The sequence below is a fragment of the Diprion similis genome, chromosome 2 (genome assembly GCF_021155765.1).
Source record: "Diprion similis isolate iyDipSimi1 chromosome 2, iyDipSimi1.1, whole genome shotgun sequence".
NCBI classification, from domain to species: domain Eukaryota; kingdom Metazoa; phylum Arthropoda; class Insecta; order Hymenoptera; family Diprionidae; genus Diprion; species Diprion similis.
The window spans coordinates 4,550,871-4,562,200 of NC_060106.1; the positions used below are offsets into that span (position 1 = coordinate 4,550,871).

General features: G+C 37.6%; 1 protein-coding gene across 4 annotated transcripts in view; it reads right to left on the reverse strand.

Moving 5' to 3' along the window:
• LOC124416619 (stress-activated protein kinase JNK) overlaps positions 1–1,234 on the reverse strand; it is a 103,429-nt gene extending 102,195 nt beyond the window's left edge. For 3 of the 4 annotated variants that reach the window (XM_046897860.1, XM_046897857.1, XM_046897859.1), the window contains exon 1: positions 491–1,234. The gene's annotated coding sequence lies outside the window, so the exon portion shown is untranslated. The remainder of the gene's footprint in view (positions 1–490) is intronic. The other variant, XM_046897863.1, reaches the window with a different exon arrangement.
• Positions 1,235–11,330: the final 10,096 nt, after the last annotated feature.

The window sequence follows — 11,330 nt, forward strand, 5'->3', positions numbered from 1 at the left end:
TAATTTTGAGGCAAGATTCCGAAGATTGTTTAACCCAAATTCCGAATATTCTTTTAACCAACATTAAATAACTTGGTAAATTCCACCTTAGCACAAAATAAGGAAAACTAAACTCGGACAAAATTATCCACCACGTTTATAATTGGATGTTCCAACAATTGAGATAGAGGAAATGTGAAATGATGAAGTCTTTAAGTCACCGCAATCGATAACCAATTCAAGATACGTCTGTACTTGTACAAACTTCATCCTCGTCAAGGATATGAACATGGGGTGGTTCGAGTTTCATTTAAACGTCTGAACACCATGTACAACTGAAGTTGCAGTCGTTTCATGTAGAAAAGTTGCACAGTATTGCGTTTCTTCAATTTCTATAATACACATCACATCGACCTCTCAAACTAATCGCGGGTGCATTGTACGAATCTACGAGGGAATGGAACATGATTATCCAAAATTCGCAACCTGGTACGTTATAGTGTGACCCTACCTTGATCAACGCCAGACTAGCTGCAGGATCCAGTGCTAATTGGAGCCTTAGTTATATCGCGTGTTTGCCAGACACTCCAGGGTTGGTTTGGCTCTTGTGTTTCACTCGCAACTTTATCAGTTGCGCCGAACAAATGCAGTTTATGAAATGCAAAAAGCTTCTCCTCGTTTCTGACGTGGTCCACGAAGTTTGGACGGATAACTCGGGTCCGTGTCTTACTTGAACCCTGTTTCTCGAACCATAGGCGACACGTGCGTAATTGTGGTTGACCCCTGGTATAAATCTGTTAACGTATACTTTACAACGCCAGTCACTTATTCAATGCTTCTTATCACTTATATTAATGGTTGCTTGTGTTTCGCGTTGGTTAAACGTTGACAAGTTTAGTGGTCGGAATTAGGTTTTACGCGCCAGTCTGGCGCGGCTAAAGTGACGATAAATGTTGGTTGGGATGTGTGGGAGATGACAGCTAACTCACTCGCGGAAGAAATAACCGTGTTCACGTATATTTAACGACCTTACGATGTATATGATATTGCGGTTTTTCACGATTCGTTACTAAGGTTTCTTACACGTGTATAATTGAGATGAAATGAGACGGATTTTCTTCTTTCTTTTCTTTTTAAATCGCATATGTAACTAAATACGTACTCGATCACAGCTGACTCTTCGTTATAATACTATTACGTACTTCTAAATTATCGTAAAATTAATACAGATCGTTTAGAACGATATATTTGTTCAAAAATTTAAACCCTGACGAAGTTGATATTTTATAAAGTGTAATAAGAGAAATATCATTATTTCCTATATCATTCAAAAACCATGATCATTCCTGTGATATAATTTAAGTGTCCAAAATCACGATCGCCGATCTGCAGGTCAAACTGATTTTCCAGCCTCGCCACAGCAAACACCGTTCATGAGATTAAAAACACATGAGTTTGGAAAAGCGACTGATATATTTAAATTCGGTTTGAAAATTGTTCAATTAATGTATGTCCTGTATCACACCATCGGAGATTATTAGGACAGAAGGTGGCGGAGTTGAGGGACGAATTTGCGAGGAGGGGGAGAAGATACGGGGCTCGAGATGGTCGTGAGAAACGCGAGATACGCACGAACAGACGAGAGATGCGTCGCGTTTGAGAGGCCGCGCGCGACTGACGCTCGTGGGGAAAATCGCGCGCCGGCGCCGCGACGCCTCGCGTCGAGGGTGTCCCCGTCACCCTCTCTGACCGATAGCCAAACCACCGCGGGCGCCGCGACGCTCGAATTTGTTCGGTGGCAATGTCTTCACCTGTCCAAGGACGTCGCGGATTTTAGCGCGGATCAGCGAGGTTTCGTTTTTCATCATTTCGCAATATTTATTCATCAAGCATCGCTGCATTACGAATTTGATTAACCCTACCTCTTTTACCTCGGTATCTCGGGGGTGGTGAATGGGGGTGGAATCGGAGCACCCCCTAAAAAAAATTTCTCTCACCACAGGGCCTGATGCCAAAGCGCGTTAGTTTCCGTGCAGCCATTTTTAGACAGTGAGGGTTTAAGGTTTTTGCGTGAGTAAAAGTTTTGTAAAATTTGTATTTCCTTATTAATTTTGACATTTTTTAACAGTATTAATTAACCTGAATTTTTTTTTTTTTTATAATTTGCAGTGATCTGAATTTAATAAAATAATAGGTATATATGTATATATACGACAATATCAATGATAAACTTAACCAAAGTCGTTACCTTTCGCGGAATCATCCACCAGTAATGTATGATGTAGTGAGCTTATAGGAAAGGAGACTAGATGTGAAGAAGAGAATCGTTATTCACATAAATTTTATAATTTTTTAACGTAAATATTTTCCTCCAGATCTCCCAACTTTGAAATTTACCTTTTGATAAATTAGAATTAAGATTTTTTTATGAATAAAAATTTCATTTCCTGAATAATACTTCAATTCTATTGGACTTTACACCTAAAAAAAAATAACTTCTTTTCAGGCAGGTAAATTAATAGTATGTCTTTTTAAACCAGAACCAATACCATCAGGTTTATTTGAAAAAACATATGTTCGAGTGTCAATCCCTAGAATATTTTTTTTTCAACTCTTCAGGTCCGAGATTCGGATTTTGTAGTGAAATGCTCGCTCGACTCGATTTTCTATTGTTTATTTATTTTTATTTATTTCGTGACTAAATATTTTATTATTCTGACTGTCAGAATATCAAAAAGAAACCTCAAACTAGTTACCTCCATTTTTTTAGAATCATAGCTCACCCCAAAGTGGTTACAAAACAGCCTAGAACGAATTGTTCCTAAGTGGCCGACGATTGGCTAACTGAATTGAAATCCCAATGCACAATATTTTTTGAAATAACAAAAAAATTTTTGAAATCATGTAAAATCCGTAAAAATTAAAAAAAAAAAAAACAAATCAAGAATTATAGAATTGCTGAAATCAGATATGTGATCCTTTTACATTGTTCCGAAACATCATAGATCTTTGATATCTGATTTTTACCTGAAATCTAGTGTATAAAAAAATTCACTAATGCTTGATCCTTCAAGTTTCACAAAAAAAAAATTTCCATGAGATTTATAACTTGAACCGCGAGTTGATTTTTACTCATGAAAATGAAAACGATGCTCATGACAAGTATAAATCTGAAATATTTCACGTAGGCATATATATCTATAACAGTTAACGCGTGTCGGGTGTAATTCATTCAAGGGATGAAGATTAGTCGTGTAATTTGTACGGGTGCATTAGGTGAGATATGTCTTTCGATATCTACGGAAGAGAAGGTCGGTGGTGAGCAGCATGATAAATAGAGTAGATTGGTTGTCCCGTCGGTCTAGATTTTGGTTAACCTCGGGTGTGAATTAAGATGGATTCTAGGGATTTTGTTAGAACCCGAGGTGAATTGACTAGTTTGATCCAGTCCGGTGTAATTCTATGACAGTTATGGAGACTTAACTTTAAGGATAATGACGATGAATGTGATTAAAAAAGTCAGCTCAGCCCCACTTTCCTGGTGTTACAAGAATCTCACTTGGCTTGGTATAAATTTTTTCAATCACAGTTTGCGTTGGAGTTAAAGTCTGTCTCTCCGTTCTTCTACGTATATCCATACTAACGTTGAAAGAAACTATTTTATTTTTTATTTTTTACATGTGTTAATTATGTGTGTTAAATTTCTGATCTACGCGTTACTGCATCGCGTTACAAAGTCGCTGTGAAAACTATAACAGTGCATTAGATTCGTTGGCAGTCATCGTTCGAATCAATCATTATTGATGGTGGATCTGGCAAAACGTCGACAGGATCGATAAGCGACATTCAGCTACTAAATGTACAGTGTGTTAAAGTCCTGAATTGCGCGATCAGCTGAAAGAAGATGGATGAACGGGTCTCAACGCATCGTGTAAACTGAAAACTATCAAATTTCAAACTGACGATGAGCTAGAATTTTATCCGACGAAATTGTGATAATAATCAGATGATCACAGCTGTAACCAGTGACGTCATCGTCCAAAGAAAAGCGCGCGAAGCTGCATTGGCGCGAGAATAAACACGTCTGAAGACCGTGAATCAATCTCGAGTGTCATTTTTCCGATAACATAACTCGATGCCGGTGTGTCTTGACCGATGTAGCTCCTCTCTGACCAGAGAAAAAAAACCTCATCCGAGGCAAGAATAATTCTTCAAGAAAGTGACGTGGGAGTAGGAGAATAAGTGCTCACTTCCGTAACAATTGTCGAGTGTACAGTCCCTGTATTAGACGACTGGAAGATAAAATTGTCAATTCAATTTGGTGCTTGAAAGATTTATTTTTCCCCAGAGTTTTCAGTGCCCAGACAAACCACGTTATGCCAGGTTATGTTGGAGTGTCTGATGCTCGCGTATTTTTGCTCCGATCCACCGATAGAATAATTTGGTCGATTGAAACCGAGCTGGCAAAGCTGGAATGGCTTATATAAATTATAGAGATTGGTAGACGCGATGGTCCCTCGAGACTGCGTGGCCTTCCAATGTTAAAACAGTTTTACAGAAGCTATGGAACCAGGGTGAGACCAAGAGCGAGATCAGAAAACTTTTCGTTGGTACGAATGGAAGGCGAATATAGCTGTAGAAGCGTGGAGTAATGAAATATAACGATGACGACACGCGTGCGGAATGCGTCGATAATTATACAGATAAGACACTCTCTGTGTCTACATTAACCGAGGAAAGACTCTCGCGGGTAAACACCGTTCGTTCAATAAATTGTAAAAAAAACTTCCTCTGACATCTGCCGACGCGAGTGTCATTCAACGTGCGAGAATTACTATACTTACTAAAAGCAAACAAGTTTTAAACCTCGCGAATCAACAAAGAATCGAGGTATCTCTGGATTGAATTGTACATACGTTGATGTTCGAATCCACTGGCGCCGTGGAGGGCCTAAGGGCTTCAGGTTTCGACGTGTGGGTTGCAAAAGTAGCGAGTGACTTGAGAAAGAGCAGAAAACCATATCTCGCCAATTTACGATGTTTAGAGAAAGAGAATTCTGCAGTCCTCGCTAAGCTAGCTAGAAATTAGCGGGAAAGAAAATTCAAGACTTTTTCTGTAAAGAAGACGAGTGTTTCTCCCCAGAAAATGGCTAACCAATAAAGTAAAGATTACTCTCTCTCTCTTGCCTCTTTGTGTTCGTAAACAGGGCCTACATGCCAGTTATTTGAAAAAATCCAGACTCAATTAGAACCAAATTAGTATCAGGTCAGCAACAATTATCCACAGCAAATATATCACGAATTCAGATAATTATTAAATATCGAAATAAACACTAATTAGTACAATGTGGTTTCAAATTTATTAAAAAACCAGTGATCACACGTCACGTATATGTCCATTGACATATGTGAGAACCAGTAAGCTCTCAACGATTGACGTGGAGTGAACAAAGTGTCTTAGTAATCTCACAATCACATAGAATTCTATGGTGGATCCCTACTTTGAGACTTTTAACAATTCATAGACTGTGTGGTTGTTATGGGAGGGAATCCGGCGCAGCATTGCTTGAGGAGGAGCGCTGTTTGAACTGTGAGATTATAATCTAGTCCGAGGTGTAACTGGGGCAGTTTAATGCACACCTGATCAAACAAAGGCATGCACGGGTGTTTCATAAGCTGATTATTAAAAGAGACCGCAGTTTAAAAGCAGATTATCGTTTCTATTCAAGTAACAGTTCCTGCGATAAAGATTGAAGCCGGTATCACGGTTATACACACTGGTCCGTGGTCTATTTTCTATTTATAACAATTATTCCACGCTGTATAGCGCGCGCATTTTTTACAAACTTTATAGCCTTACGATATAAACAGCGTTGATAAATATATTTGTGACAATTTATGAATGTTTTCTTATGCTTTGAGAAAAAATCCTTTCAACAGAATCCGGAACGGCCGATCGAACTATTATAATAAAATTTTCGTGGGATATCATAATTGCTTCCAGATCACTATTATTCAAATCACTAGCACATTGTTGTTGACGAATTATCGGACCTATAAATGGAATCGTGCTAGATTGTTTTGAGCATCCAATATGAGTGTCACCACAATGAAAATAAAATAAAAACTGCAAAAACAATTTATGGAAGAAGAAAAAAAAGGTCGAGTTTATACGATTGAGCAGCATCGTAAATATCGCAAGCTTAAAATTGAATAAGACGTCCGTCGAACAAAAAGCTCAAGCTTCATAAATCGTGGAGAAGTTAATTTATGTACGAATGATACAATCTTCTTTGCTGTAGCTTTCACAATTCGATATTTGTCATTTTTAAATGCTCAGAACTTTGGTATGTATAGTATACATTAGGGTGGCGCAAAGAAACCGACTATTTTTTTTTCTGAGTCTCGTGTGATAAAATGTTAGTTTTTGATGTTATAAGAGCCCACTCCAAAGGACAGTTCAAAAAAAAATTTTTAAGAGGTCGCTCCACATTTTTTAAAACGTCAGAAATCGTCAAAAATCGATTTTTTTTTTTTCACGTTACGGTATAATTTTATAGACAAAAAAAAACAAATTTCCGAAAGTTTTAGTTCAAAATTTGAATTTTGAAAGGTCGCTCATAATTTTTTTTCTCAATTTTTTGGTGCATTTCTTCAGATTTTTTCGAGCGACCTTTTAATACTCATATTATAATTTCATAAATTTTTTTTCTTTAATTTAGTAAGAAAGAATCGATAACAATACACCACGACATGAATTAAAAATCAAACAAAATACTGAAAATACAATTTTTTTAATTTAATTTTTTTGACGATTTTTGACATTTTTAAAAATTTGGAGCGACCTCTTAAATTTTTTTTTTTTGAGCTGTCCTTTGGAGTGGGCTCTTAAAACATCAAAAACTAACATTTTGTCGCACGAGACTCAAAAAAAAAAAAAAAAAGTCGTTTTTTTTTACGCCACCCTACTATACATGCATCTAGACGCCATTCACCCTGAGTGCGAAGACACGACGCGTGTCGTTAGCAGACCTCGACTATCTATCATCGTACTATCGACGACACACGTGCTTCGACAACTCGCTCAAAATTCGTTGCGATTATTTTTATGGCACCTGAACCCCACAAAGGAGGTTTTATTTCGTCGATTATAAAAGTTTAAATCAAAATATTCAAAAACATACGTCAGGGTACTCTAATACGTTTAATTTATGATGATTCCTACATCCTTGATTATAAGAAGAATCATTCGTCGCATGTAACGGAAAAAACATACCTTCTGGTGAAAAATTACAAATTTTTGTAAGGATGATACTGTGACGAAGAGACAATACTATTTTCTTTTCATAACGTCTGGCCACAAAAACTTGTCTTTTCGAGTAGAACATAAAGGAGCAATTGAAATCCGACCAAGGGTGAAATTAGCTCTCAAAGCCGCAATTTTGTGTCTTAGAAAGCTTCGTGCAATGTGCATGGTTCACTTGGTGCAACATCAATGAATTTTCCAGACAAGAGTCTGAATGTACTCCCGAATCAATAAAACTGATTACAATATTCGATACGAAAATGCAAATACTTTGTGCATCGGTTACTCGTCTCTCAAGTTCCCGGGGGACGTATCGACGTCCCTCTTCTCCGACGAGCTGAGGACTAGAGTGAGGAGGTCATTAAAAGTGGCAGGAGTTGTTGAAATAATGAACAGACTCGATTGTTGCTACAGGCTGGCACCGCGGGGTCAAAGACACTCGAGGGGTTGGCGATAGCGAGTCAAGTATTACTTGCACACGCGAGATGCAATGTCTGTATGAAACGACGAAGTTGTTGTAAACAACGATGTGTGCTTCTCTGCAGAGTGAAGCAAGTAACCGTGTTTGTTTATACCCTCAAGTTTTGCAGGACATACTTCAAGGGTTTGAAAATTCGCAACCAATCACTAAGTGTGTTGACGTTTAGACATGGCAATTGGAATTCGCATGCTTCTTAAATAAAGACATTCTGCCATCAGTCAAACAATATTTTCTCTAAGTCATATATCGTGTGTCATAAAATATAGCCTCGAATTGTGATCAAAACTGGGATTCGCATTCGTGCCAGGTATTGGGAGAATCGGTGAAGGTTGCGAAATGAAAATTCGATGGACAGCAGGTTCGGGAACAGCAGCTGGTGTGGAATGAATATGCAATTACGGTTTAGCCCGGAGTGCCAAATAAATTATAAGCCGTTAAGCCGATGATGTTGGAAATGATCATGATACTACGAGTAACGCGAATTTCACGTTGTGCATAGTCATGCTATGCTGTCACTTGCCTACCGATACCTGAATAGTCACCGATAATATCGCAGTACGAAAGTGAAGAAGAGTATGCACGAGTATATGAGTAAGAACCTGCATATACCGAGAATCTTCGGATGTGAATGTTTGCTTTATTGTTTCTCCAGAATTACAATGAAGTATAAGAATTTAGGGATAATTGAGATTCTGTAATAGTCATTCCCATAATAATAGGAAATCGTTGTACGTCTATATGAATTATTATAATCTTGACTAACAAGAGTAGTTAGTACTATATGTTTAGAAAAAGTATTATTTAGTATTAGAAAATTAGCAGTATAAAATATTGATAAGAATAAATAGTAAGTTTTCTAAAAATAACTCTGAATGTGATTATTTTTACCAACATAAATTGTAAAAATATTTGAAATTTGGATATTCTGAATAAGAGCGCGAGTTGAATTAAGAAGCACTTGAATTTTCTGAAACTGAAAATTCGTGGGAAATTCTAAAAGACTGTACGAAAAATTTGAAGAAATGCAGGTTATTGAAAATGAGTCAATGAATACGTCATCATCTGTGTTAACAAATACATTTTATTTTATTAAACTGTCAAATAGAAAAAAAGCACGTATACGAAAAATTGCCAAATATTTCCGAATTGTTCTGATTTCAGCCGATGACCAGACTCGCCGTCACACCAGTTTGCACCAAATTATATTATGCATTCATATGATCTCACACATGTGAAATGCAAAATAATTTTCTAAGAAGCTCTGTGTTTTCAAGCAGTTGGCATGCAAAATTGAAATTCCTAAGTTGTATAAAAGAGAGATGTAAGTATTGATCGAAATTTAAATTAATATGCAAATACGTAACACCTAGTGATAACGTGAATATCACATAAAATATCGACCTTTTTTTAATACGAAGCTTACTTTCCTTATACTGTGACATATTCGATCAATTGGTTTTTGAATGTTAACATACATTATTGTTATATTACTCGACCAAGCTGACGAAATACTTAAAATTACCTTAAAATTTTTCACAAATTAATATTGTAAAAAAGTTCTCCAAGGCATGATCTATAGATCTAGACGATCAATGTTCGGACGGTGAACTTTGCCCCCTGTCACTTCTGGCCGTCGTATTTTTTCCGCACGACATTCAATCTCCTTAATGGACTTTGACTGAACTTGTATGTCAAGACGCGAAGAGCCCTTGCAGTTTCACGAGGGTAAAAACAAGGACAAGTGTTAAGCGTTGAGTTTATTGCACCGCATGAAGTCCGACGATAGCGAATTGCCAATGATCGATTCGAGAAAGATTAGAATAAGCAATTAATTCATTTCGAACGACTTCCTGACGCGGATAAAGCGCAAAGATTCAAAAAGCCGAGAAAACTAGACTAGCAAAATTACCTTCTCATCGCCATTGCGAAAAAAAAAGGTATACATCCCAGAATTACGCGTTACATTTTTTTCCCTGTTCTGCTCAACTCGATCCATTTCTTCGAGGAACTTTGAGTGAAATTAAAGTGTAGCGTGATACGTATGAGTCAGTGAATCGTGGTTCGAGGCGACGTTAAATCACGAGGATTTTGTTATGGGTTTCTTTCCCTATATATGTAATGTATAAAGCAAGTGAGAACACCGTATTGGTATCGATTCAGATTTCCTCCACTTCACCGTTTATACTTAAGTATCTATAATGCCTGCCCAAGAGGGTAAATTAATATTTCAAATATTTCCCTAAACGCAGATCGCACTTTTCGAGCTGAACGTTATAGCCCAGAATATAAAATCTCGCGAGCCTTGAGATCAGCACGTGAAAACTTGAGAAAATTCAGACTAATGGATCGGGATGAATTGCTGATGACTTTTTTGTTTAGTGCCGAATGGTTATGTGCACCGTTAAAATCTTTTATGTAAGGAATAAGAGAAGAGTATTCTATATCTGCTTGTATAAAACAAATGAAGCTAAAAACCAGAGACTTAATTACGCATTATGTAGTGGATGTCATGCCTATCTGTAGACGCATAGATAAGTCCGTTGAGGATAGGAAACTCCCATTTGTTTGTCCGTTTGGTTAACATAACTACGCCACCTGTCAAGGTAACTCGTGACAGATCACCCTCTAACCATCGATGCTATGGGTGTATAGTAACGAATTAGGACTAAATATAATTACGAATTAGGAGTAAATATGCATAAGGAGGTGCTGGAAACCGTAGAAGAAATCCTTGTCATCTACGTAAACGTAACGCTATTGAACACCATAATATATATATAATTTTACGTGTAGCTCCACGTCTCAATACTCGGGCAGGGTAATTCATGGTAAAAACGTAATTTTTACACGGATAAACATACGCCAACGTTGATAAAAAATAGTCAGAGTTTGATTTTCCGTAAGAAAATTTCATCTCCTCATTAACTGAGTTCCGTAATATTAGGGAAAGAAATTAACCCTGCACAACGTAGGATGAATGGTACAAAAAACAAAAAGTTTTTCTCCAAAACGCGTACGGAAAGAAATTATTAGCACGAAACTCTTAAGCAGACTGTTTACTGTATCCCAAAAGTTGAATTTATGGGATAATCCACAGCGAAGGGCAGAGTTCTCGCAGTATTTATGTACAGAGCTTTCGAGGTTTAAAAAAATACGAGGAATTTTCGCTATACATTTTCACAGAAATTTTTCATCCCAAAATTTTTTGCGTGCAGTTTCACACCGAGCGCAGTTATTATCCGAAATAAATCCAGTTGAATAACCGAAGTTATGAAGGACGGAGTCGAAGATTCGTATCACAGCGAGCCATGACGACGGATGCGAAAGTGTGGTGCTGAGAATTTTCTATCCGTTGGGTGGAAAAACGCAATGGAAGGACTATACAGGACAGGCAAGACGTGGTCGAATTTCGTTACATGTTCTTTGCGCTCCGACGCCTCGCGACGCTGCGACGCGACGCCCACGCCAAAGTCTTGCCCGAGACGTTAGAAGAGAACTTTCCGAGCCATGTGCACCTTCTCATTGTCATGGCAGGTCCTGGAAAGGATTCAAGAGGTTATCTCTC